The sequence below is a fragment of the Canis lupus genome, chromosome 1 (genome assembly GCF_048164855.1).
Source record: "Canis lupus baileyi chromosome 1, mCanLup2.hap1, whole genome shotgun sequence".
NCBI classification, from domain to species: domain Eukaryota; kingdom Metazoa; phylum Chordata; class Mammalia; order Carnivora; family Canidae; genus Canis; species Canis lupus.
The window spans coordinates 25,005,174-25,030,644 of NC_132838.1; the positions used below are offsets into that span (position 1 = coordinate 25,005,174).

The 25,471-nt window shown below is 37.3% G+C and overlaps 1 long non-coding RNA gene across 1 annotated transcript in view; it reads right to left on the reverse strand.

Moving 5' to 3' along the window:
• The window catches only part of LOC140613799 (uncharacterized), a 53,130-nt gene extending 28,073 nt beyond the window's left edge, over positions 1 to 25,057 (reverse strand). The window contains exons 1-2 of the long non-coding RNA XR_012014703.1: positions 24,911 to 25,057; positions 12,694 to 13,240 (exon numbers count right to left, since the gene is read on the reverse strand). This is a non-coding gene — a long non-coding RNA (uncharacterized lncRNA). The remainder of the gene's footprint in view (positions 1 to 12,693; positions 13,241 to 24,910) is intronic.
• Positions 25,058 to 25,471: the final 414 nt, after the last annotated feature.

Sequence of the window (25,471 nt, forward strand, 5' to 3'; positions counted from 1 at the left end):
GTGCTCAGCTTGCGCCCTGCTTGTCCCTCTCCTTTTTTCTTCTCTGCCTCTCTGCCCCTCTACCTTTTCTGTTTGCCTCTCTCTCTAGTAAATAAATACAATCTTAAAAAAAAAATACATGGAAACAAATGAAAATGAAAACACAGCAGTCCAAAAGCTTTCAGGTGCTGCAAAAGTGGTCCTAGAGAGGAGTATACAGCAATACAGGAGGCCTATTTCAAGAAGCAAGGCAAGTCTCAAATAAACAACCCATCTTACACCTAAAGGAGCTAGGAAGAAAAAAACAAATGAAGCTTAAAGCCAGCAGAAGGAAGGAAATAATAAAGATAGAGCAAAAATAAGTGACACAGAAACTAAAAATAAAGTAGGACAGATCAGTGAAACTAGGAACTTGGTCTTTGAAAAAATTAATAAACCTTAAGCCAGACTCATCAAAAAAAAAAAAAAAGAGAAAGGACTCAAACAAATAACATGACAAATGAGAGGGGAAATATAACAACCAATGCCACAGAGATATAAACAATTATAAGAGAATATTGTGAATAACTATATGCCAACAAATTGGACAACCTAGAAGAAATGGAGAAATTCCTAGAAGCATAAAACTACCAAAACTGAAATAGGAAGAAATGGAAAACTTGAGTGAACCAATAGCCAGCCTAGAAATTGAATTAGTAAAAAGAACAAAACAAAACAACAACAACAACACAAACCTCCCAACAAACAGAAGTCCAGGACCCAATGACTTTACAAGAGATTTCTGCCAAATTTAAAGAAGAGTTATTATCTATTTAAAGAAGAGTTAATACCTATTTTCCTTATACTATTCCAAAAGATGGGAATGGAAAGAAAACCTCCAAATTCATTCCATGAGGTCAGCATTACTCTGATACCAAAACCAGATAAAATACAACTAAAAACACAGAACTACAGACCTATATCCCTTATGAACACAGATGCAAAAAATTCTCAATAAAACTGCAGTAAACTGAATCCAACAATATATCAACAAAATCATTCACCATAATGAACTGGGTGGGATTAATTCCAGTGTTGTAGGGGGGTGGTCAGTATTCAAAAATGAATCAATGTGATACATCATATGAGTAAGAGAAACGATAAGAACCATATGATCCTTTCAATAGGTGCAGAAAAAGCATTTGACTAAGTACAACATCCATTCAAGATAAAAAAAAAAAAAACCCTCAACAAAGTAGGTTTAGAGGAAACAAATCTCAATGCAATAAAGGGTGTCTATGAAAAACCCACAACTAATATCACCCTCCTTGGGTAAAAACTGAGAGTTTTTCCCCTAAGGTCAGGAACATGACAGGGATGTCTACTCTCACCACCTACATTCAACAGAGTACTGGAAGTCCCAGCCTCAGTAATCAGACAACGAAAGGAAACAAAAGGCATCCACGTTGGCAAGGAAGAAGTCAAATTTTCACTATTTGCAGATGACATGATACTCTATATAGAAATCCCTAAAGGCCCCACCAAAAAACTGCTAGAACTGATACACAAGTTCAGTAAAGATACAGGGTACAAAGTCAACATACAGAAATCTGTTGCGTTTACGTACATCAGTAATGAAGCAACAGAAAGAGAAATTAAAGACTCAACCCCATTTACAATTGCACCAAAAACAATAAGATCCTAAGAATACACCTAACCAAAGAGGTGAAAGATCTGTACTCTGAACACTGTAAAACACTGGTGAAACAAAACGAAGAGCACACAATGAAGTGGAAAGGCATTCCATGCTCTTGAGTTGCAAGGGCAAATATTGTTAAAAATTCTATACTATCCAAAGCAATCCCTGTCAAAATGCCACCAGCATTTTTCACAGAGCTGGAACTAATGATCATAAAATGACCATATGGAAGTACAAAGACCTCGAATAGTGATAGGGATCACAAGGGAAAGGGGGGAACTGAGTGGGGAAAAATTATAGAGGGAGACAAACCATGAGACTCCTAACTCTGGGAAACAAACAAAAGGTTGTAGAAGGGGTGGCGGGCAGGGGGATGGGGTGACTGGGTGATGGGCATTGAGGAGGGCACTTGATGGGGTGAGCACTCAGTGTTATACTGTATGTTGACAAATTGTATTTAAGTAAAAATAATAATAAAATAAAAAATAATAATAAAAGAAAAAAGCTGGAGGCATCACAATTCCAGACTTCAAGTTATATAATACAAAGCTGTAGTGATCAAAGCAGTATGGTACTGGTACAAAAATAGATACATAGATCAATAGAAAGAAAATCCAGAAAGGAACCCACAACTGTATGATCAATTAATCTTTGACAAAACATTCCAGTTTGCAATGGAAAAAAGACTGTCTTTTGTAACAAATGGTGTTGGGAAAACTGGACAGAGACATGCAAAAGAATGAAGCTGGACCACTTTCTTACACCATGCACAAAAGTAAGTTCAGAATGGATTCAAGACCTAAAACCATAAAAATCCTAGAATAAAACACAGGCAGCAAATTCCTTGACATTGTCCATAGCAACTTCTATTTTTTTTTAAGGATTTTATTTATTTATTTATTTATTTATTTATTTATTTATTTATTTATTTATTTATGAGAGAGAGTGCAGAAGCAGGGACAGAGAGGGAGAAGGAGAGGCCGACTCCCCACTGAGCAGGGTCCCAGATGCAGGGCTCAATCCCAGGAACCTGAGATCATGACCTGAGACGAAGGGAGACGCTTAACCAACTGAGCCACCCCGGTGGCCCGTAACATCTGACACATCTCCCTAGGCAAGGGAAACCAAAGCAAAAATTAACCACTGGGATTTCATCAACATAAAAGCCTTCTGCACAGTGAAGGAAGAAATCAACAAAACTAGAAGGCAATCTATGGAATGGGAGAAGATATTTGTGAATGATATATCTGATAAATAATATCCAAGATATATAAAGAACTTATAAAACTCAACATCCCAAAACCAAACAATGCAATTAAAAAATGGGCAGAAACATGAACATTTTCCCAAGGAAGACGTACAGACAGTCGACAGACACATGAAAAGAGCAACATCACTGATCACAGGAATGCAAATCAAATGTACAATGAGCTGTTGCTTTACACCTGTCAGAATCACTAAAATTGACACTACAAGAAACAGTAGGTGTTGAGGATGTGGAGAAAGGGGCTCTCTTGCACTGTTGGTGGGAATGCAAACTGGTGCAGCCACTCTGGAAAACAGTATGGAGCTTCCTCAAAGAGCTAAAAATAGAACTACCCTATGATCTACCAACTGCACTACTAGGAACTTACCCAAAGAATATAAAAATACTAATTCAAAGGGGCATATGCACCCCAATGTTTGTAGCTGCAATAGTCGAAGTAGGGGAACAGCTCAAGTGTCCATTGACTGATGAATGGATAAGGAAGATGTGGTATGTACACACAATGGAATATTACTCAGCCATAAAAAGAATGAAATCCTGCTATTTGTGACAGACATGGCTGGAGCTAGAAAGTATTATGCTAAGTGAAATAAGTCCATCAGAGTAAGACAAATACCATATGATTTCACTCATATGTGAAATTTAAGAAACAAACCAAGTGAGCAAAGGGAAAAGAGAGAGAGGGGGGCGAACCAAGAAACAAACACTTCACAATAGAGAACAAACTGATGGTTACCAGAAGGGAGGCTGGTGGGGGGATGGGTTAAATAGGTGAGGGGGATCAAGGAGTGCACGTACTGTGACGAGCACCAGGTGTTGTATGGAAGTGTTGAACCACTACATTGTACTCCTGAAACTAATACTACACTATATGTTGACTAACTGGAATTCAAATAAAAACTTTTGTAAAAAAAGAGTATAAAAAATGGGACACTAGGGTGGCTCAGTGGTTGAGCATCTGCCTTTGGTTCTGGTCATGATCCCGAGGTCTTGGGGTTGAGTCCCCATCGGGGTCCCTGTAGGGAGCCTGCTTCTCCCTCTGCCTGTGTCTCTGTCTCTCTCTCATGAATAAATACACATAATGTTTTTTTAAAAAGGAGCATAAAAAAGAATAGAAATATAAAAATATCTGGATTTTTTGATTGATTTTACACTAATGATCATTTTACAAATAGCTTTATTGGGATATAATTTATATACCATACAATTCATCCATTTAAAGTGTACAATCTAAATTGTACAATTTAATGTACAATTTAGTGTATTCACAGAGATCTGAAACCATCACCACAATATTAGAACATTTTCGTCATCTCAAATCCCCTGCCCTTCAGCAATTACCCTCCCATGCTCTGCAGCCTGTAGCAACCACTAACCCAGTTGGTCTCTGTAGATTTCCCTGCTCTGGACTTTCATGTGAATGAAACCACATAACACGTAGTCTGTTGTGATTGGCTTCTTTCTCTCTGTGTATTTTCAAGTTTCATCCATCCTTTTGCATTCATTAGCACTTCATTCCTTTGCATTGCGTGGAGGTACCACATTTCGTTTTCCATTCAACTACTGATGAGCATTTGGGTTGATTCTATCCTTTGAGCTATTCTGGATAACAGTACTATAAAAATTCATTATGAGTTTTTATATGGACATATGTTTTCATAATTCTCAGGTATGTACTCAGGAGTGGAACTGATGGGTATATGGTAACATTATGTTTAATCATTTGAGGAACTGGTGGACTGTGTTTCAAAGCAGCTGTACCATTTTACATTCCCACTGGCAGTATATGAGAATTCTTTTTTTTGAGACTTATTTATTTATTTTTGACTGAAATTCGATTTGCCACCATATACTATAACACCCAGTGCTGATCCCGCCAAGTGCCCCCCTCAGTGCCCGTCACCCAGTCACCCCATCCCCCTGCCTACCTCCCCTTCCACTACCCCTTGTATGTTTCCCAGAGGTAGGAGTCTCTCATGCTCTGTCTCCCTCTCTGATTTTTCCTACTCATTTTCTCTATTTCCCCTATGATCCCTATCACTATTTCTTATATTCCCCAAATGAGTGAGACCATAGGATGATCGTCTTTCTCCAATCAACTTACTTCACTCAGCATAATACCCTCCAGTTCCATTCATGACGAAGCACATGGTGGGTATTCGCCATTTCTGATGGCTGAGGAATATCCCACTGTACACATAGACCACATCTTCTTTATCTATCATCTGTCGATGGACACTGAGGCTCCTTCCACACTTTGGCTATTGTGGACATTGCTGCTGTGAACATTGGGGTACAGGTGTCCCGGCGTTTCACCGCATCTGTGTCTTTGGGGTAAATCCCCAGCAGTGCAATTGCTGGGTCGTAGGGCAGGTCTATTTTTAACTCTTTGAGGAACCTCCACACAATTTTCCAGAGTGGCTGCACCAGTTCACATTCCCACCAACAGTGCAAAAGGGTTCTCACTTCTCACATCCTTTCCAACATTTGATGTTTCCTGTTTTGTTAATTTTCGTCACTCTCACTGGTGAGATGGTATCACATTGTCGTTTTGATTTGTATTTCCCTGATGGCAAGTGATGCGGAGCATTTTCTCATGTGCTTGTTGGCCATGTGTATGCCTTCCTCTGTGAATTTTCTGTTTGTGTCTTCTGCCCATTTTATGATTGGATTGTTTGTTTCTTGGGTGTTGAGTTTAATTGATTGTTTCTTGGGTGTTGACTTTCTTCACAGAGTTGGAACAAATAATCTTAAGATTTGTGTGGAATCAGAAAAGACCCTGAATAGCCAGGAGAATATTGAAAAAGAAAACCAGAGCCGGGGACAACACAATGCCGGATTTCATGTTGTACTACAAAGCTGTGATCATCAAGACAGTGTGGTTCTGGCACAAAAAGAGACACATAGATCAATGGAACAGAATAGAGAACCCAGAAATGGGCCCTCAACTCTATGGTCAACTAATATTTGACAAAGCAGGAAAGACTATCCACTGGAAAAAGGACAGTCCTTTCAATAAAAGGTGCTGGGGAAATTGGACAGCCACGTGCAGAAGAATGAAACTAGACCACTCTCTTACACCAGACACAAAGATAAACTCAAAATGGATGAAAGATCTAAATGTGAGACAAGATTCCATCAAAATCCTAGAGGAGAACACAGGCAACACCCTTTTTGAACTTGGCCACAGCAAATTCTTGCAAGAATCTATGAAGGCAAGGGAAACAAAAGCAAAAATGAACTACTGGGACTTAATCAGGATAAAAGGCTTCTGCACAGCAAAAGAAACAGTCAAAAAAACTACAAGACACCCTACAGAATGAGAGAAGATATTTGCAAATGACATCAAATAAAGGGCTCGTATCCAAGATCTATGAGTATTCTGATTTTTCCACATCCTGGTTAACAATTGTTTTCTGACCCTTTGTAGTTACCCTAGTGTGTATGCCATAGTATCTCACACGGTTTTGTCTTGCATTTCCCTGGTGATTAGTGATATCAAGCACCCTTTTGTGCACTCATTGGCCATGGAGAAATGTCTATTCAAATTCTTTGCCCAATTTTTAATTGAATTGTCTTCTTGTTATTGAATTGTAAGAGTTCTCTATGTATTTTGGACAGTACATGCTTATCAGGTATATGATTTGCAATTATTTTCTCTGATTCTGTGGGTTGTCTTTTCACCCTATTGTTGGTGCCCCTTAAAGCACAAGAGTTTTTAATTTCAATCAAATTTAATTTGTCTATTGTTACTGTAGTTGCTTGTGCTTTTGGTGCCATATCTATGAAGCCCTTGCCAAATCCAAGGTCATGAAGATTTTCCTCCATGTTTATTTCCAAGCATTTTATAGTTTCAGCTCTCAATATTGGTCTTTGATCCATTTTGAGTTAATTTTTGCATATGGTGAGAGTTAAGAGTCCAACTTCATTTTTTGCATGTGGATATGCACTTGTCCTGGCACCATTTGTGGAAGAGACTATCCATTCACCATTGGATGACCTTGGTGCCCATTTCAAAAGTTAACCAAGAGATGGATGAGTTTATCTCTGGACTCTCAACTCAATTAAATGATTTATATGTCTATCCTTGTGCCAGAACCACACTGTTCCTCCTATACAGTTCTAGTCCCTTTTCCCCCTTTGTGTCATCTTATTGCAATAGTGTACTTACTAACTATATTCTTTAATTATTCATTATAACCTATCTATTAATGTTACAAGCTCAATAATATACTGTTATAATTATGACTTTGCCATCTCCAATCATCCTCTTAACCCATTAATAGCTTTGCTCCGACCCACCTCCTTTGTGTCACTATATTTTCATAGATCTTCTGGGATGAATGTTTCTTCAGTTGTTTTTGGTCTTAGGACCATCCCCAGAGGCCTTTGAATTTTTAAAATTGTTTACCAGTTTCACTGAAGAGCAGGCAAGAAGGTCTCATGCTGTTACATGGGAAGTTGATCTTCCAATTATGATTTTCCAGAGTTTTACACATTTTAACTTCAAAGTATAAATTGTAGTCATTTTATATGTAGTCATTTGGTGAGTCACCCTCATCAAATCTTTTAATTTGGCACAGTCTTGTTTGGTTAGAGAGAAAAATTAAGATGGCTAATGTTCATGTTCACCTTCAAGTCAAATGCATTGGTAAATAATTTGTTTTAAACTGTAGATCTGCTGGTTCTGATTAAAGAGTAACAGGCTTACTCTCACCAAGGACGCAGAGCCAATCATTTCTGAGCTCTGACACAACTCACCACCTCGAAATACATAGGAGATAGTGCCTGTAAGCCAGCACCTCCTCCTCATGAAGTGTGTGCTGAAGATCTTTTTTTCCAAGTGGCAGCTGAAGCATATGAAAATTCCTGGTATGAGAAATTCCATTAATGCAACCTACAAACCATGCACCCCTGCAAAACTAATCCCAGTGCTGTTTCAGTCCACAGTTCTTGAAATGATAACTCAAATTTTGGTAGGCAAATGATAAAGCTTCATGTTCAATGATATTTTCTATTCACAAATAACAGATTGATGCAGGTTCGCCAGGTGCAATGGCCAAGAAAGAATTTGTGAGATGTTTCACAAGGCAATTTTTTTTTTTTTTTATAGCATGGGGACAGGACCTGTGGCAGAGAGAGTTGCATTGTGATTGTGAGGAGTAATTGATTATATAGTGTTTTCTATCCTATAGAGGCGAAGGTGATGCTAGGGCTCCAAGAAATTGAGTCTATAAGCTGCTGAAGGTCTCACTATTATTAAGATTGTCTTTTGCTTGTAAATCATTAAGACAGTTATAAACTGTAGAAGAGTTTTATGTTCTGCATGACTGTGATCTTTATCACTTGACCATTTGTTTCTCCCCCCTGTTTTTGTTCTTAGGCAATCAACGTGTTATACATAATCCATCCTGGGGGGTGGGGTGAGAATGTTACACATAACCCACCTGTGGAGAATGTGGTAATTTGGGGAGGCAGCAGCTCACATTTGGCCCTCAGCTTGCCTTTTGCCCTCTCATCAGAATGGGGGTAGGGGAGCATTATTTAGTATCACTACCAACCATATCTTTGACATTTAAGGGTTTGGTTCTAGAGTAGATGACCTTTGATTAGGCAAAAGTATCTTAAGAAGCTATATAATGGGGATCCCTGGGTGGCGCAGCGGTTTAGCGCCTGCCTTTGGCCCAGGGCGTGATCCTGGAGACCCGGGATCGAATCCCACATCGGGCTCCCGGTGCATGGATCCTGCTTCTCCCTCTGCCTGTGTCTCTGCCTCTCTCTCTCTCTCTGTGTGTGACTATCATAAATAAATAAAAATTAAAAAAAAAAAGAAGCTATATAATGTGTGAGAAATACGGCCTCCGTCGCATAGAGTTTAGTGTCAGAAAATAGAAAGATAAGCTGTTCCTCAAGAGAAGTGGAAGGCAATTGAGGTTGAAAGAGAATATAAATGTGGGCAGAGAGGGCGAAGAGAGAAATGAAGCATGGACACATGTGGAGAAATAACATCTGTCAAATTCCCAGTGCAAAAAGACAGCTGAACACTTGACAAAAAAACAATTTCTATCAGTATACATGTTTGTTCTCTGGTGGCATGAAGTAACAACCCACCACCATCATTCATTTGACCACTCCACAAAGTTTGCAACTCACGAATGCCCTGGGGGTGTGCCATTTGGAATACTTCAAACAAAAGTCCTACAGCCTGCATGTGGTTTGGATGCAGCTGCTTAGACCTGAGTGAGATTGTGTGGGTCCAACAGAAACAGGGAATTTGTGACTGCAAGAATATGAGACTCCTACATGTCCCAGAAATCCCAAAGAGATAGTCATTTCTCACTCCGCATCTCACATATCACGTGGGGAGATTTAGCCAAATAAGAATCGCAGGAGAGTCTACGGCCATACCACCCTGAACGCGCCCGATCTCGTCTGATCTCAGAAGCTAAGCAGGGTCGGGCCTGGTTAGTACTTGGATGGGAGAATCGCAGGAGAGGGTCATTAATAGCTGAGAACTTGGTTTAAATATTTTCAGATAGTTAATTGTTCTTCTGAGATTGAACTTTGAAACTTTTGAATGTGGTCCCGATATTAAAAGTAGTTGAAGATCAAACATTTTTCTTTATGTCAGAATTCATTTCCATGTTAAAAAATAACATATCTGGGCGCCTGGGTGGCTCAGTGGTTGAGCTGCTGCCTTTGGTTCAGGTTGTGTCCTGGGATCAAGTCCCACATCAGGCTTCCCACACGGAGCCTGCTTCTCCCACTGCCTGTGTGTCTGTCTCTGTGTCTCTCATGAATAAATAAGTAAAATCTTTAAAAAATAACATATAAATCATCAATTCCTAGGTAAACACAAAAGCCTGTTTTAATCTATAATATAACTGAACGATTCATGAATTGCCCCCTCAACAACCCACCAAAAAAGAGAGGGATAGAGGGAGGGAGAGAGAGAGAGACAGACAGACAGAAAGAGAGAGAGAAAAGAAAAGGAATGGAAAGTAAAGAGTAAGATAACCTTCAGGATTTCTACAACAAAAGCGTCTTCAAGATATTTCATCTGTTTGCTTCATTGAGTTTGATTATTGGTCAAAGGAGTTCAAAACAAGAGCAAATACTGAAATATATATTACTTCTGAGAATCTGGTTTTTTGATGATTCTTTCCTTAAGGACTAGACTTGTGTATCATTTTTGAGAATTCAATGCAACCACAGAAACCAAAATTTTAATGACACCATGATCTAGGAATGATTATTAGTACTTTGACATTATTAGTATCTTCCTTTCAGGTTGCTTTTTGTGAAGTTAATACCTGTTTTAAAATATATTTATTAATGGCAAAAGACAAAGTAAATCTATCTCAAACTTTTTTTTAAAAAGGTGTTGGCCTGTTATTTAGATCCCTTGACCCTACTCATGCATTCTCGATAATCACCGTGTTGTTACACAGCCCCTTGAATCCAAACTTGGTCGAAGAGTCTACTGCTTTCCTTTCCTAGTGAAATTAGGAAAGAATCCACTCCAAAACCAATCCAATACTTCTATCTCTCTTTCTTTTTTAAGGTTTATTGGAGATTGATTTGAGAGAGAGAGAGAGAGCATGAGCTGGGGTGGGGGGAGTGGTGGAGTGAGAAGAAGCAGCAGGCTCCCACTGAGCTGGGAGCCCAATGTGGGGATCGATCCCTACCAAAGGCAGATGCTTAACCAACTGAGCCACCAAGGTGCTCTCTTCTATCTCTCTTTTAAATTATTTGCCAATTGGCTATCTAACTTGAAAACCTGTAAATTTTCTAGATAATTTGAATTTCAATCATGATTTTGTTCATTTAGCTAACCTGAATATGATTAACACAATTTTGCCTACATTTTATCAAGTCCATAGTATGTAAGGATTTTCTCTTAGTTCATTGTAGGATGAATTGGGAAATGAGAAATTTCCCTCATCCTGGAAATAGCCACAAGGAGAAGGCATAGCCCTTAGGTGTTAGCAGCCAAGGTTAATTTCTGGAGGTACAGCCACACCAGCTTGTCCACCCATATTACATAATACAATTTATAAGCCTTTCACAGCCCATTTGGTCAGTGGTTGTATCATTTTCTCTCACCCTACAACAAATAGCTCCTCATTATTCTTTTATCCACAACCTAAATATTAATGAAGGTAGGATGATAATTACAAAAGTTTATGTTTACTGAGTATTTACTATCTTCCAAATATTCCACTTACATGGATTATATCCAACCTCATCACAAGACTAAAAGTCAAGTACACAATTCTCCACATTCTACAGATACAGACCTCTGGGGTCAGAGTCCTGACAAGGCCTGAGTACATGAATCGTCCCCATTCTGCACATTGCCTGGGGATGGCTGGAGCACAGAACCGTGGGAAAGCAAAATAATTGCTGAGTATTGTTGCTGTTCCATGTGGCCCAAGGGCAAATCCAAAATGTTTTTACCACCCAAAATTGTAGTCCAATTACTTCTCTTTTGCACACATTTTAGTCTTTCTCATCAAAAAACAAAGAAGGAATACTAACAAAGCAAGTCATGGAGAAGACAAAAGACCTATTTTTCCCCCACTTCTAATAGAGGAAGTGCCCAGATAAATTTGCCAGCAGACTCCCCCGCCCAAATTTCCTCAATGCCAAGAATTTTTACAGCTCCAGAACTTTTTGCCTACTAATAGAATATTAATTCTGAATAATTTGGGGTATTTAAGTCAATACCATGTGATGATATAATAAGTCTTATTCTAATTAGTGCCAATAAGTGTAAAAAAAAATACTAAAACATCAGTGCTGAATTTTAGTCTGAAGCTTGCAGCATGTTGTTACAAACATGCTAACCTAAGTGCTCTAGGACTTCAGTGAGCATTTGGTTTCTGTCTTCCTACAGTTTTCAGATCTTGAGGAATGTTGCTCTAGAAGTCCCTAAGAGGAGGAGATGGTTCTGCTACTGCTGCTCTCCTCTGTGCCTGGTAATCCCTGTTCTGTAAGGAAAACTGTGTGGTAGAGGAAGGGGGGGCTCACAAGCCTCCCGAGAAGAGTTCTAACTGGGTCTTGATCTACTGTTTGAGGACACGACTTCTATTCCTTTAAAGTAATGGAAACTAGATACTAAAAAAAAAAACGAAAATGAAAAACATAAACAAAAACCCCACCTCTAAATATCAGCTAAGCTACCAACCTCAAAGAATCTTCATAGCAAGCTGTAGGTCTCAGAGCATGAGGAAGTCTTGGTTGGCAAAATTGCCACCAAATGTTGACATAGAAGAAACAGAGGAGGCATCTGCAGGGCTAATGTGTTTTCCCAGGATCCTTCCATGAGAATCGCTTGAACCATCTGTTAAAAATCCATATGCCCTGGGCTCCACTTTAAATCAAACCGGCATCTCTTGGCAAACCTTCTCTTTCTGGCAAATCCCCCAGGTTAATACTTTTGCACACTTACTTGTGAAAACCACAAGCAGTGATTCATTCTGTCTTACTGACAGCACGGTGGGCATTTCCCCCAAGTGGGGGAATGAGAAGCCCATACACTTCCTGTTTTGTGCAGATCTCAGGCTGTCAGAGTAATGCTATCAGCTTCAAACGCCTGGGGGCACTCACCTGAACGCTGATGAACTTCCCACAGACATCTCCCCTTTCCAAACCAATGTTACAATTGGACTGACCTGTATGAATCTTATTATGATTGCAAGATGCCTGTCAGCAAATTGTAAAACAGAAGTTTGTTATTATAAGGCCTGGAAAATACACAGCATACCTGGGCTGCACGGGGAGGTCTCAGGTAGAGAAAGAGAGAGGGTCAGATCAATTGTTGGATGAATTCTCCTTGCTTTCAAAAATCCTTACACATTAAATTTTCCAGTAAAGGATTTTCACCAGAAAGTTCATCAAGTATTTCTACTTTCTTTGTTTGAAATTCCCAGTTTGTCTTCTTCTGAGGAGCAGAAGCATGTGGCTGAGTGAAAGTGGATGCTGACAATTCATCTGTTGCTTTAGAATAAGTGTCAGTCGTGGGTGAGAATGATCAGAACATGCAGACACCTCCTTTGTGATTTTTTTCTAGATGTGTTTCTAGCATCATTTGTCATTTCTCTTGACATTCTTCAAAATATGGTTCCTTTCTTCTTTACATAAATGTTCACTTCCTTGCATTTTCTTGCAGCAAATTACCTTCTCAAAAATTTCTGTGCATCAGTCTTCAAGGAGAATGAGTAAAGCTTGATGCTTCACCCCCCACACATCAATCGAGGCTGGTGAGGGCTCTTTGCAAATATTTTTTCAATCTGATCAGTATCGTTCAAAATCTTACAGGGGGAAGAAAATACAGAAAAGAAAAATCACATAGAGCTCTTACTATGTTGACTCTAACATTTAAACATTAGGTATACATTAAACAAAACATACACGAAGCATAAATGTAATAGCACAACAATGGAAGACATGACCCTTGGAGGATATAATCTCATATCCAACACCAAGTGGAGCACACGTGTCAGTGAATGACTGCACACCCACGTTTCCCAAGTACACATCCCTGCAAAGCACAATGCCTATTAAAGGAAAAGTAAGTAAAATGGGCTAGCTTGGAATTTATATATTATTTATTTAGCTAGTTAGTTTCAAGTTTTAATTTAAATTCTAGTTAGTTAATATACAGTATCATGTTGGATTCAGGAATAGAATTTCATGATTCATCACTTATATATAACACCTAGCGCTCAACACAAGTGCCCTCCTTACTGCCAATCATCTACCCACTCCCTACTCACTTCTCATCCAGCCACCCTCAGTATGTTCCTTATAGTTAAAAGTCTCTTATGGTTTATTTTCTTCTCACTTCTCCCCGCCTCCACCAATATATTCAACTATTTTGTTTCTTAAATTACACATATGAGTGAAATCATATGGTATTTGTCTTTCTCTGACTTATTTCACTTAGTATAATACATTTTACCTCTTTCCATGTTGTCGTTGTTGCAAATGGCAAGATTTCATTATTTTTGATAGCTGAGAAGTATTCCATTATGTAATATATATTCTATTCTGTTATATATATATTATGTAATCATTTTATATATTACATTATCACAATTTCTTTATCCATTCATCAGTCGATAGGCATTTGGACTATTTCCATAATTTGGCTACTGTTGATAATGCTGCTATAAACATCATGGTGCATGTGCCCTTTGAATCATTATTTTTGTTTGTAAATAAATACCTAGTACTGTAAGTGCTGGATTACAGGGTAGTTCTAGTTTAACTTTTTCAGGAACCTCCATACTGTTTCCCAGAGTGGCTGCACTAGTTTGCATTCCCATCAACAATACTTACATTGGACAAAATACACTTTAAAAAAAGACTGTAACAAGAGATGAAGAAAGGTATCACATAATAATAAAGGGAATAATCCAACAAGAAGATATAACATTCATAAATATTTCTGCACCCAACATGGTAGCACCCAAATTCATTCAACACTTAATAGCAGACATCAAGGAATTATTCAATAATAATACAATAATAGTAGCAGACTTTACATCCACACTTGTATCAATGGACAGATAATCTAAACAGGACATTAAGGAAACAATGGCTTTCAATGGATCGGATGGACTTAATATATACATTGAGACCATTCCATCCTAAAACAGCAGAAAACACATCCTTGTCAAGTGCACACAGGACGTTCTCCAGAAAGATCACGTTTTAGGCCACAAAAGAGGCCTCAACAAATTCAACAAGATCAAAGTCATACCGTGTACATTTTCTGGTCACAACAGCTACGAAACTGAAGTCAACCAGAAGAAAAACTCTGGAAATACATGGAGGTTAAATAACATGCTCCTAACATGTCCACCAGAAAACCAAAGAAAAAATGTTAATGGTACATAGAAACAAATGAACATGAAAACATAATGGTCCAAAATCTTTGGGATGCAGCAAACCTAATAAGGGCCTTAAGGGAAATATGCACAGCTAACATTATCCTAAGTGGGGAAGAACTGGAAGTTTTTCCTCCACAGGGAGGAATAAGACAAGGGTGTCCATTTTCACCAGTTTTATTCAACATAGTACCGGAAGTTCTAGCCTCAAAAATCAGAAAATGCAAAGAAATAAAAGTCATCCAAATCAGTAAGGACTATTCGCAGATGACATGATACTCTACCTAAAAAACTCAAAATTCTCCACCAAAGTATTGCTAGAACTGATAAAGGAATTCTGTAAAGTTGCAGGACATAAAATAAATATACAGACTCTGTTGCATTTCTATGCACCCATATTAAAGCAGCAGAAAGAGGAGTTAAGGAACCCATCCTATTTACACCTGCAGCCAAAATAATAAGATACCTCGGAATAAGCCTAAGCAAAGAGGTGAAAGACTGTACTCTGAAAACTATAAAACACTGGTGAAAGAAATTGAAGAGGACACAAAGAAATGGAAAGACATTTCATGCTGATGAGTTGGAAGAGCAAATATTGTTAAAATGTCTACATTATCCAAAGCAACTTATACATTTAATGCAATCCCTATCAAGATACCACCAGCATTTTTCACAGAGATAGAACAAACAATCCTAAAATTTGAATGAAACCACAAAAGGCTCTAAACAGCCAAAGCAATCTTGAAAAAGAAAAGCAAAGCTGGATGCATCATAATTCTAGACTTCAAGTTAGAGTACAAAGCTGTAGTGATCAAAACAGTGCATTATTGACATAAGAAAACAGACACAGAGATCAATGGAACAGAATAGAAAATCCAGTAGTGAACCCACAACAATAGGGCCAGTTAATCTTTGACAAACTGGGAAATAGTGTCCAGTGGTCAAAAGACTGTCTCTTCAACAAACGGTGTTGGGAAAACTGGACAGCAACTTACAAAATAATGAAACTGCACCATTTTCTTATAACATACATACACAAAAATATTCAAAATATATTAAAGACCTAAATGTGAGTCCTGAAACCATAAAAATCCTTGAAGAAAGCACAGGCAGCAGTTTCTCTGACATCAGCCATAGCAACTTTTCTCTAGATAGGTCTACTGAAGTGAGAGAAACAAAAGCAAAAGTAAACTATTGGGACTCCATTAAAATAAAAAGACTTCTGCACAGTGAAGGAAACAATCAAAAAAACTAAAAGGCAACCTGCAGAACGGGAGAAAACATTTGTAAATGACATATCCGATAAAGAGCATTCAAAATGCATAAAGAATTAATACAACTTAACATCAAAAAATGAATAATTGAATTAAAATATGGACAGAAGACATGAACAGATGGTTTTCAAAGAAAGACATACAGATGGCCAGCAGATGCATGAGAAGATGCTCATCATCACTTACCATCAGGGAAATGCAAACCAAAACTACAATGAGATAGCAGCTCACACTGGTCAGAATGGCTAAAATCAACAACACAAGAAAAAACAATTGTTGGCAAGGATGTGGAGAAAAGGGAACACTCTTGCCCTGTTGGTGGGAATGCAAAGCCACTCCAGAAAACAGTATGGAGCTTCCTCAAAAAAGTCAATCAGAGAAATTTCCTATGATCCAGCAATTGCGCTACTGGATATTTACCCAAAGGATACAAAATATTAATTCAAAGGGATATGTGCACACTGATGCTCATAGCTGCATTACCTACAATAACCAAATTATGGAAATAGCCCAAGTGTCCATCAGTTGATGAATGAATAAAGAAGTAGTGGTATATATACAATAGAATATTACTCAGCCATAAAAAAGAATGAAATCCTACCATTTGCATTTGCAACAATATGGACAGAGCTAGACTGTATTATGCTAAGTGAAATAAGTCAGTCAGAGAAAGAAAAATATCTATGATTTCAGTTACACGTGGAATTTAAAAAGCAAAACAAGTGAGCATTGGGGAAACAAAAGAGAGAGACAAACCAAGAAACAGACCCTTAACTATCAGGAACAAACTTTCTGACAGTTACCAGAAAGGAGGTTGGTGGGAGGGGGGGGGTTAGTTAAACAGGTGATGGGTATCAAGGAGTGCACTTGCTGTGATGAGCACCAGATGATGTATGGGATTGTTGAATCACTATATCATATACCTGAAACTAATATTACACTGTATGTTTACTAACTGAATTTAAATAAAAATTTTAAAAAGAATGTTTACTCTCAGAACTTTTATTAAACACAGGACTAAAAGTCCAAGCCATAGCAGTTGGACAAGAAAAGGAAATGAGGCATCCATTTTGATAAAGAAGAAGTTAAACTGTCACTATCTGCAGAGGACATACCATATACATAGAAAACCCTAAAGACTCCACCAAAACACTGGTAGAAGTAATTAATGGAATTCAGTAATGTTTCAGGATACAAAATTCATACGCAGCAATCAGTAACAAATAATGAAGTACCAGAGGGAGAAATTAAGAATACCATTTACTATTGCCTAAAAAAGAGTAGAATATGTAGGAATAAATTAACATTGTAAATATTTATGCTGCTAACGTGGGAGCAGCCAGTTATACAAAACCAGTTAATAAAATTAAAGAAACACACTGATAATATGACAATAGTAGGGGACTTCAATACCCCACTCACAGCAATAGACAGATAATCTAAGCAGAAGATTAACAAGGAAACAAGGACTTTGAAGGACACAGTGGACCAGATGGACCTCAGATATATAGTCAGAGCATTCCATCCTAAAGCAAGAGAATACCATTCTTCTCAAGTGCACATGGAACATTCTCTGGAAAAGACCACATTCTGGGTCACAAATCAGGTCTCACCCAATCCCAAGACTGTGATTACTGCCTGCATATTTTCAGACCACAATGCTTTATATCTTGAACTCAATCACAAGAGGAAATTCTGAAGGAACTCAAATACTCAGAGGTTAAAGAGCATCTCACTAAAGAAAGAATGGGTCAACCAGGAAATCAAAGAAATTTAACAGTTCATGGAAGCAAATGAAAATGAAAACACAGCAGTTCAGAACCTTTGGGATGCAACATAGGCTTTCCTAAGAGGGAAGTACATAGCAATACAGGCCTTCCTCAAGAGGAAGAAAAGTCTCAAAAAAAAAAAAAAAAGAAAGAAAAGGAAGAAAAGTCTCACATACACAAGCTAAACTTACACCTAAAGGAGCTGGAAAAAGCACAGCAAATAAAGCCTAAACCCAGCAGAGAAAAGAATAGATAAAGATAAAAGCAGAAATCAATGAAATAGAAATGAAAAGAACAGTAGAACAGAATGAAACTAGAAGCTGGTTTCCTGAAAGAATTGTTAGATAATACCTTTGCCAGATTTATCAAAATAAAATAAAAAAAGGAGAGAAAGAGAGAGAGAGGAATCAAATGAATGAAATCAGGAATGAAACAGGAGAAAACACAACCAACACCCAAGAAATACAAGAAATTATAAGAATATATTAGAGGAAATATATGCTAGCAAGTTAGGCAATCTGGAAGAAATGGATGCATTCCCTGAAACATATAAACTACCAAAACTGAAACAGCAAGAAATAGAAATCTGATAGCAAGGTAATTGAAGCAGTAATCAAAAAACTGCCAACAAACCAGAGTCCAGCACCAGATGGCTTCTCCGAGGAATTCTACAAACCATTTAAAGAAGAATTAATACCTATTCATCTGAAGCTGTTTCAAAAGATAGAAATGGAAGGAAAACTTCCCAACGTGTTCCAGGAGACCAGCATTACCTTGATCTCCAAATCAGGAAAGACCCCATGAGAAAGGAAGATTACAGACGAGTATCCTTGATGAACAAGGATGCCAACATTCTCACCAAGGTACTGGCCATTAGGATCTAAAGGCACATGAAAAACTCACCACGACCAAGTGGGAGTTATTCCTGGCCTGCGAGGGTGGTCAGCACATGCAAATCAATCAATGTGATAGATCACATCGATAAAAGAAAGGAGAAGAATCATATGATCCTCACAGTTGATACAGAAAGGGCATTTGAAAAAAACACAGCATCCTTTCCTGATTAAAACTCCCCACAGTGTAGCGATAGAGGGAACATATGTCAATATCATAAACACCATATTCGAAAAGCCCGCAGTGAATATCTTTCCCAATGGAGAAGAACTGAGAGCTTTCTCCAAATGTCAGGAATACAACAAAGATGTCCACTCTCAGCACTGTTGTTCAACACAGTACTAGAAATCCTAGGCTCAGCAGTCAGACAACAACAACAACAACAACAAGAACAACATCATCATCCAAATTGGCAAAGAAGTCAAATTCTCACTCTTTGCAGATGGCAGGACACTTTATGAGGAAAACCCAAAAGATTCCACCTCAAAATTGCTAGATCTCATACAACAATTCAGAAATGTGGGAGGATATACAATCAATGCACAGGAAAGAGTTGCATTTCTACACACTAACAATGGGACAGAAGAAAGAGAAATTAACAAATTGATCCCATTTACAATTGCACCAAAAACCATAAGATCCCCAGGAATAGGCCTAATGAAAGAGGTAAAGGATCTGTACTCTAAAAACTGCAGAGCACTTATGAAAGAAATGGAGGAAGACACAAAGAGATGGAAAAATATTCTATGGCCACAGTTTAGAAAAATAAATATTGTGAAAATGTCTATGCTACCCAGAGCAATCTACATATGCCATTCGATCCCTATCAAAATACCATCGACATTTTTCACAGAGCAGGAACAAATAGTCCTAAAACTTGTATGGAACCAGAAAAGACCTGACGAGCCAGAAAAATGTTGAAAAAGAAATCCAATGATGGTGACATCATGAGGTCCTGACTTCAAGCTATATTACAAAGCTGTGATCATCAAGACAGTTTGGGTGACAGTGCAAAGCCTGACACCCAATCAATGGAACAGAATAGAGAACCCAGAAATGGGCCCTGAATTCTATGGCTAGTTGACTCATTTTTGGCAAAGCAGGACAGAATATCCAATGGAAAAAGTCTCTTCAATAAATGGTGCTTCTACAGACACGTGTAGAAGAATGAAAGCAGACTATTTCCTTATACATATATGAAGATAAACTCAAAATGGGTGAAAGACCTAAATATGAGACAAGAATCCATCTAATCTCTAGAAGAGAACAAGGCAGCAACTTCTTCAACCTCAGCTGTGGCAACTCCTTTTAGACACGTCTCCAAAGGCAATGGAAACAAAGGCAACAATGAACTACTGGGACAAGGTCAAGGGACAACTGGGACAAGGTCAATGAACTACTGGGACAACTATCAAGGTAAAGGGCTTCTGCACAGCAAAGGAAACAGTCAACAGAACTAAAAGGCTATCTACAGAATGGGAGAAGATATTTGCAAGTGACATATCAGAGAAAAGGCTTTTATCCAAGATCATTAATGAAGGTACCAAACTCAACACCCAAAGAACTGGTCCAATGAGGAAATGAGAAGACATTTCTCCAAAGAAGACATACAAATTGCCTACAGACACGAAAAAATGTTCTACATCTCTCAGCATCAGGGAAATACAAATCAAAACCACAATGAGATACCACATCACGCCAGTCAGAACGACTTAAATTAACTAGTTGGGAAACAACAAAATTGGGGGAGGATGTGGAGAAAAGGAACCCTCTTACCCTGTTGGTGGGAATGCAAGCTGGTACAGCCTCTCTGGAAAACTACATGGAGGTTAAAAATAGAGCTACCACATGACCCAGAAATTGCACCACTAGGTATTTACTCCAAAGGCACAAAAGTAGTGATCTGAAGTGGCACCTGCACCCCGATTTTTATGGCAGCAATGTCCATGATAATGAAACTATGGAGAGCCCAGATGTCCATCAAGAAATGAATGGATAAGAAGAGTGGTACATATATGCAATGGGATATTACTTAGCCAGCAAAATGGATGAAATCTTACCATTTACATTGATGTGGATGGAACTGGAGGGTATTATGTTGAGCAAAATAAGTCAATCAGCAAATGGCAATTATCATATGGTTTCACTCATATGTTGAATATAGATATAGCACAGAGAATCATAGGGGCTGGAAGGGGAAAATAAAATAAGGTGAGGGGATCCCTGGGTGGCTCAGCAGTTTGGCACCTGCCTTCGACCCGGGGAGTGATCCTGGAGTCCTGGGATTGAGTCCCACATCGGGCTCCCTGCATGGAGCCTGCTTCTCCCTCTTCCTGTGTCTCTGACTCTCTCTCTCTCTTTCTGTGTCTCTCATGAATAAATAAATAAAATCTTAAAAAAAACAATAAAATGAAATAAAAATTAAAATAAAATAATGTGAAATCAGGGAAGGAGACAAACCATAAGAGACTCTCGACTATAGGAAACAAACTGAAGTTTGCTGGAGAGAAGGTGATGGCGGAATGGTTACCTGGGTGATGGGTGCTAAAGAGGCACATGATGTAATGACCACTGAGTATTTTATGCAACAGATGAATTACTGAACTCTACATCTAAAACTAATGATACACTAAATGTTAACTGATTACTGTTAATGCTAATTGAATTAAGTAAGTTTAAAAGAAAACCCACAGTGAGATATCATCTTATACCAGTCAGAATGACTGAAATCAAAACAAATAACAATTGTTGGAGAGAATGTGGAGAAAAAGGTACTCATTCTTGTGCACTGTTTGTTGAAAATGTAAATTGGTACAACCCCTGTGGGAAACAATATGGAGGCTCCTCATTAAATTCCCTTACTGCGTATTTATCTAGAGAAAACAAAAACACTAATTTGAAAAGATTAAATCCTCCCCTATATTCATTGAAGTGCTCTTCACCACAGTGATGATACAGAAGCAAACGAAGTGTCCATGGATAGATAAATGAATAAAGAAAATGTGGTGTGTATAACTACAATGGACTATTACTAAGCCATAAACATGGATGACACTTGCCATTTGCAGCAACATGTACGGACTCAGAGGGTATTATGCTAAGTAAAATACTCAGACTAAGAAACACAAAGTAATGTAAAACTGCGTGTCAACAATACTCAAATAAAACATTGAAAGAAAGAAAGAAAGAAAGAAAGAAAGAAAGAAAGAAAGAAAGAAAGAAAGAAAGAAAGAAAGATGGAAGGAAGGAAGGAAGGAAGGAAGGAAGGAAGGAAGGAAGGAAGGAAAGAAAGAAGAAAGAAAGAAAGAAAGAAAGAAAGAAAGAAAGAAAGAAAGAAAGAAAGAAAGAAAGAAAGAGAAAGAAGGAAAGGAAAGAAAAGGAAAGGAAAGGAAAGGAAAGGAAAGGAAAGGAAAGGAAAGAAGGAAGGAAGGGAGGCACAAAGACTGCATATAGAATTCTCTAGGCTGTACATATTTTTTCCCCTTATGAACTAACTGTGTATTCTTCTTGCATTATTGTAACAAATCTTAGCCATGAGAACAACTCTATGCTTAGTCTCAGGAGTCCTTCCAGCAAATTTCAGAATGTGCAAGTGGTCTTGGGCACCCTCAAACCAACTTTATTATTATTATTATTATTATTATTATTATTATTATTATCATTATTATTATTATTCTCCCTATTTATTACAGTACCTTCCCCTACTAGCCTGTGCACTGAGTCACTTATTCATTTCTTCAAGAGAAATGTGTTAAGCACCTCCTACATGACATGCACTTTTCTAACTCTTTGAGCCAAAGATAATTTATTATCTTTGTTCTTATTCCACATAAAATTTTGTGAGTGAATATGTGCCCTTTTTTATGTTTTTAAAATTTTCTCAGTTTAATACCTTGTTTTAATTTACATTGTTCTGAATGTTTATGAAGTTTAACATTACTTTAAGCAATGTATTGGCATTTTAACTTATATTTTTGTGAAATGTTCATAAATATTCTTGGCTTTGTTTTGCCATTGTAGATTTGGAGTCTTGCTTATTGACTATTAAGAAGCCCTCTACATATGAAGGCTTGATTTCTTTCATATTTCTCTCAAGTGCTCTTTCCATTTGTGTTTTTTTTATTTTTCATTTTTAATTTAAATTCAATTTAATTAACATATACTATACTTTAATTTCAGAGGTAGAATTTAGTGATTCATCAGTTGCATACAACATCCAGTGCTCATTACTTCAGGTGCTCTCCTTAATGCCCATCACTCAATTATCCCACTCCCCCTCCCACCTCCCCTCCAGCAACCCTGTTTATTTCCTATAGCTAAGACTCGCTTATGATGTGCCTCCCTCTCTGTTTTCATTTTATTTTTCCTTCCCTTCCACTATGTTCATCTGTTTCTTAAGTTTCACATATGAGTGCAATCATCTGGCATTTGTTTGTCTGACTGACTTATTTTCCTTAGCATAAAACCCTGTAGTTCCATCCATGTCATTGCAAATGGCAAAAGTTCATTCTTTTGGATGGCTGGGTAATTGAAAATATGCTTCTAATTATTTTAGTGTTCATCTATTCAAGAGGGCTACATTTATTTTATTTTATTTCTTTGAAGTATTTATCTAATTTAACAGCACACACACACACCCACACACACATAAACTGAATATCCTTAATAACTGACATGTTTATGCCTTTAAAACTTGGAATTTAATTAACACTTATTGAAAATAAAGGAAACACATTAATCAAATTAGCCTTTATTCAATTCATTAGTAAATAATAAAAACTTTAAAAAATGTTCATATTCCACGTATTAAAATTAGCAAATACTATATTGATCCAAGATCCACAATATCTTACCTAAAAACTTTGAACCCAATTGTTTTCCAAAGTCCAGAATTTTTCAGACTTGAGAAATATGGGATCTGTGACAGTATTCCATCATTAAACACAGTTATATTTCTGTAACAAAACCTGTCACACTAGAAGGGATAACTATGGACCTTGTGGTTATATGTAATATATTCTGCAATATATTCTGCAACAGTTCAGCTGAGGTATTATTGTGAAATAAGTGACAAAATTCCAATTTTTAAGAACATTCTTGATTTCAAAACTGTGGATAGGAATTATAGAGACTTGAAATTTCAAATTGTTATGTGAATAGCTAACATTTACACAGAAACCATTACAGTACAATGATGTTGATGTCTATACAGTTTACCTTTATAATCATCCTTTGAGGTAGCTTTCACTATCCCTCACGCAGCCAAGTTCAGGACTGAAAGCAGAGGGCTGAGACTCATGGGCAGGCCAGTTCTGGTCTGCTCATGGCCCTCCACTTTGAACATTCATTGTGTTTCAAAGGTGAAATGCTATTATCCAATGTACTCAGTTGTCCTTTATCCACCCACATAAAAAAGCATATATAGAACGAAGAATACTAGGGATCAAGAAGCAATGGGAAATTTAATGACTAGAGACTATCCCTGGAACATATCTTTCTTATAATTGCACTGAAGAAGCCTATGTTTTCACCAACAAGTGTTAGGAATACTTAGAAATTTAATTTGAAATTTATACATTTATATATCGCAAACATACTTTTGAAAAAATTCTTTAATTTTGAAAAAACTATTGGCAATGTGGAAAATTAGCTTCCTATAACTTCCAGTATTTATATGATGTTTCCCTACATTTTTTTAAAGAAAAAGTAATTTGGGGGAAATATTTCTAATTTCCCAATCCTTAAGTCACATAAAGTATAATTGTTTTGTGTTTGAGGTCTTATCCCTATTACCTTCATCTGTAGTGTAAAATATTTAAAAATGAGGCTCTCAGACAAGTTCTGCTCATGCTTCTAATAAATCTCAGAATTAAGAATATAATCTTTGTTCTCAGGTTAACATTATCTTTGTCAAACAATTATTCATTTCATTGGTCTTTGCTAGATCAAAGTGACAATCAACAAAAAATAAGATGAACTAAATAACATATTATGAGGATAAGTGGATAGAAGAAATGTTACAACAATGTTCACATTACCAAGTTCATCCTTGATTTAATTAGTTCAATTGATACTTCAGAACAAGTGCACTCAACTTTAGCATTTCATAATTGTCTTTCAAATAAAAAAACATGCCATTAGTCAGGTCTTACCTTTCATGAGAAAAAATAGCACTCTTATGAAGAAAGTAGAAGGGTTTGAGTGTGCTAAATTATCGGACTGATTTTCTCTATTAACACAATTGTTGTTTTTCCATGATCCATTTCAGTCTGTCATGAGCACAAGTCTTCATGAGGAAACTATGAAAACATTTTAATCGCCATTAGCCAAACCCAAGTGCTTATTGTATAGCCCGATCCTTGTCCTCAGTCTTAATAATTTTGTGAATATAGAAACATAGACTAAGTTACATACTTTCAATATTTTAAAAAATAATGTAGAATGTAAATGATCAACCTACAGATTTCAAGCATAATTCCATAAAGTTCACAGGTAAGGTAGGAAAAGAGAAAAGGAGAATCTACTCACCTTTTTCCTGTGCAAATAAAAGTTCACAAGCAACTACCACATTAAATAATAGTAATTTTAAAAGAAGCTGGGGTGCCTGGGTGGCTCAATTGGAGGAAGTAATAAATTTTAAAAGTATAACAAAAATAGAAAAAGCAGCATGACAAATGAAATGTATTTTAGAAAATATGCAACCAAATAACCAA